The sequence below is a fragment of the Tiliqua scincoides genome, chromosome 6 (assembly GCF_035046505.1).
Source record: "Tiliqua scincoides isolate rTilSci1 chromosome 6, rTilSci1.hap2, whole genome shotgun sequence".
Taxonomy (NCBI): Eukaryota; Metazoa; Chordata; class Lepidosauria; order Squamata; family Scincidae; genus Tiliqua; species Tiliqua scincoides.
Window position 1 is genome coordinate 4,045,001 of NC_089826.1, and position 3,884 is coordinate 4,048,884.

General features: G+C 49.9%; 1 pseudogene; it reads right to left on the reverse strand.

Annotated features, from left to right (window-relative positions):
• Positions 1-3,483: 3,483 nt before the first annotated feature.
• Positions 3,484-3,604, reverse strand: LOC136656402 (5S ribosomal RNA; annotated as a pseudogene).
• Between the last annotated feature and the right edge of the window lie 280 nt (positions 3,605-3,884).

A 3,884-nucleotide genomic window follows, 5' to 3' on the forward strand; every position in this document is an offset into this window, starting at 1 on the left:
ATGCACACATCAGATTCCGCATCACCTTTGTATCATCTCCAGGCAGGGAAATTGAATTCTGCATATGCTCAGAGGCCAACAACTCAAGGTGCCAGCAGTTCCATAAACCGGAGGTGGCACCCAGCTGTGAGCTCATTTGTGTGAGTTCATGTACAAGACACAACCCAGAGGCCGGTTTGGCAGCACTGTTTGACGGGCTGGAGTCTTGGTAAACAGAAGGTTGATATTCTCAGCTTTCCTGACACCCTCCTCCTCAGTCTATACCAGCTGATGTACAGTGGGAAAATTCCCCTTGGCTGTGACCTGCAGTTTCAGTATGGAAAGACACAGTGTCTGCTTTCATTCTGCGCCCAAGGCTCCTGCGTCTCCAAATGCAGGCTGGTGGCATTTCTCTTGCGAGAGGCTCAAAAACATCTCTGACTCTAGCACTGACAGTGTCACCCAGTTGGGAGACACAAGGACAAGGACAAGCCCAGCCACGTGGATAATCACCATCCTGAGGGTTTCGGGTTTGTTCTAGACAGCTTCATCTCCACTTGGTTTTTCAAACAGTTCTGGTGTGTTGCCCACTAGTGGACCCTAACAACACCACCAAACCTCTCTCAGAAGAGTCAACCTCCATCTGAAGATCATCTTCTGGGGTCCATTTCCAGGCCTTTTCAGACTGGGAATAGGCCCTTTTCAGCTGCAGCAGTCCCACTCTGCCACCTTTCTCCCAGGGAGAGTTGCCTGGCATCAAATGAGTGGCACCACTCCCCCCCCCCCCCAATATCAGGCAAAGATCTTTTTTATCTGCCCAGCTTTTCACTCATTCTAATCTGGCTTTAATCTCTGCTGGTTTTTGTTTCAAACTATTTCAAATGTTACTCATTGTGCTAATATATAGCACAATATATATGTGCTATTTGGTGTTAAGGCCAGAGAGGGTGTAGTATCAGTGGTGGATCCTATTCCCATCTCCCAGCCTTGATCCACCTGCCCGGATCCACAGAATATATATACATGGATCTGGGTGGGTGGATCAAGGCTGGGAGATGGGAATAGGATATCAATGGAGCCTCCACCATAGATACTACATCCTCTCTGGCCTTAACACCCCTTTCCACCCAGTCGCTGCCCCATATTTCTCCCTCCCTTCCTTGTTCCTTCCACCCCTTGCCTACTGCCCATCCAGTGATGTATTGGCACCGAGACTTCTCCAGGGGCTACCAGTGCGTGGCTGCAAGCACTTCCTGCTTGCGGCAGTGGCCAGGCTGTGCAAAATGGTGTTTTGCGACCATCATAAAGCACCACCACGTTTTGCAAATGCAGTGGCTCAATAGGACTGGGCCCTAAGTAAGGCAAAGCTCTTTGAAACATATCTGAACTCTGAAAGATATATACATTGCTGGCAAGTGAATTGAAATCCATAGACCTGCTGAATATATGGATGGCTTCTAGGGGAATGGGTCTCTGTTGAGCGTATGTTCTGAGGGTGTGATACAGCCACCCTAGCTAAGCAGTTCTGGTGTGACCGCTTTGGAACCCCGTGTATGCCCCCTTTAGTTCCACTATGAAACAAAGTCAGGACTTAAAAACAAAAGTAATAGTGAATAATGTTTCTGATAAAGTTGATCCTTGCCACAATGCCTTGATGACTTCCTCTTTGCCGACGATGCAGCTGTCACTACCCACTCTGCCAAAGATCTCCAGCAGCTCATGGATCGTTTTAGCAAGGCCTGCCAAGATTTTGGACTGACGATCAGCCTTAAGAAAACACAGGTCATGGTTCAGGATGTGGGCTCACCTCCCTGCATTGCAATCTCTGCGCATGAACTGGAGGTTGTCCGTGACTTTGTGTACCTTGGCTCAACGATCTCCGACACTCATTCTCTGGATACTGAGCTAAACAAACGCATCGGTAAAGCAGCTACCACGTTTTCCAGACTCACAAAGAGAGTCTGATCCAACAAGAAGCTGAAGGAACATACCAAGATCCAGGTCTACAGAGCTTGCATCCTGAGTATACTTCTGTACTGTAGTGAGTCATGGACTCTTCGCTCACAACAGGAGAGGAAACTGAACGCTTTCCACATGCGCTGCCTCTGACGCATCCTCGGCATCACCTGGCAGGACAAAGTTCCACACAACACAGTCCTGGAATGAGCTGGAATCCCTAGCATGTATGCACTGCTGAAACAGAGACGCCTGCGTTGGCTCGGCGATGACGTGAGAATCACGTCCCAAAGGATCTCCTCTATGGAGAACTCGTGCAAGGAAAGCGCCCTACAGGTAGACCACAGCTGTGATACAAGGACATCTGCAAGAGGGATCTGAAGGCCTTAGAGGTGGACCTCAACAAGTGGGAAACCCTGGCCTCTGAGCAGCCCGCTTGGAGGCAGGCTGTGCAGCATGGCCTTTCCCAGTTTGAAGAGACACTTGGCCAACAGACTGAGGCAAAGAGGCAAAGAAGAAAGGCCCATAGCCAGGGAGACAGACCAGGGACAGACTGCACTTGCTCCCAGTGTGGAAGGGATTGTCACTCCCGAATTGGCCTTTTCAGCCACACTAGATGCTGTTCCAGAACCACCTTTCAGAGCGCGATACCAGAGTCTTTCGAGACTGAAGGTTGCCAACTACTACTACATTTGGCTCAACGCAAGTGTTGCTGGGAGATACCCACAGTTCCTCTCTTGGGCTTCTTCCCACTCCTGGTTGGGCCTTCCCAACAGCTACAGCTATAGTAGGGAACAGACATGGGTTGCTCAGGGCATCACTTTAATCTCAGCTCAGAGGAGCCCCCTTCTCCAAATCAGACTGTATAGTCCTTCCTCTTTCTTCTCCAGTACAGCTCCATCACCTATACCCTCAGGAATGCATAAATCCTCTGGGCTATCTAATCTCCCTCTCTCTCTCTCTCTCTCTCTCTCTCTCTAGAGATTTCAGAGGCTGAGCCAAGAAACTTGAACTCAGGTCATGGGATGTAAGGGGAAACTGTGAGAAGTTGGAGTGGGGCTGGTTTGGGATTTTTTGGAATGCTGATTCTTTGCTCCTGGTAATAACCCCCCTCCCCACACAAAGCTCAGTTTTGAATGTGATTTATCCGTTTCATATATTCCTATCTTGCCATTCAATACCATCATTTTCAAGGATTAAAATGACTTGAGGATGAAAACAAGTCCAAAGCTTAAAACAAAATAACATTGTGGAACAATAAGCCTTTCAAGGCCGGGCAGTGAGTGGGGAAGCCAAAGCCAACCGGGCTCCACAGCTCTGGGACTGGAACTCCCAGGGTAGTTTTCTTTTTTTGGGACAGCTGCCACCTGGAGAGATTTGGGCAAGGGTTTTTGCCTGGGGGGAGAAGAGGTCCTCACCTTTCCCCTGTGCTTCAGCCACAATCCTAACTGCCCCTCAAAGTAGTGACATTAGGGGGAAAGCTGCAGATGGACAGCACTGTCCAAGCAAAATGGTTGGCAACCTTCAGTCTAGAAAGACTATGGTATAAGCCTACAGCACCTGGTATTCCCAGGTGGTCTCCCATCCAAGTACTAACCAGGCCTGACCCTGCTTAGCTTCTGAGATCAGACAAGATCGGGCATGTGCAGGGTAACAGAACAGGGTAGGCACATTAGGACTGATCTTTTGAGCCTGGTCACAGTTGGGAGGCAGGATGACTGGGAAGCCCTGAAGGCCATGTGGAGAAGGTGGGATCTGGGCAGGGAGTGAAAGCAAAGCAAGAGAGGGCTGACGTGGGGTTTCTTCCCCTACTTGGCAGTCCCGAAACTTTGCCAGATGGGGTAAAAGCCAGGGAGCAATTCTTCAAACCGCCCAAGTGCTCCTCGCCAGGCCAGCTCCTTCTCCCTCCCCCCAGCCTCCCTCCCAGTCATGCTCAGAAGGCATGAGGG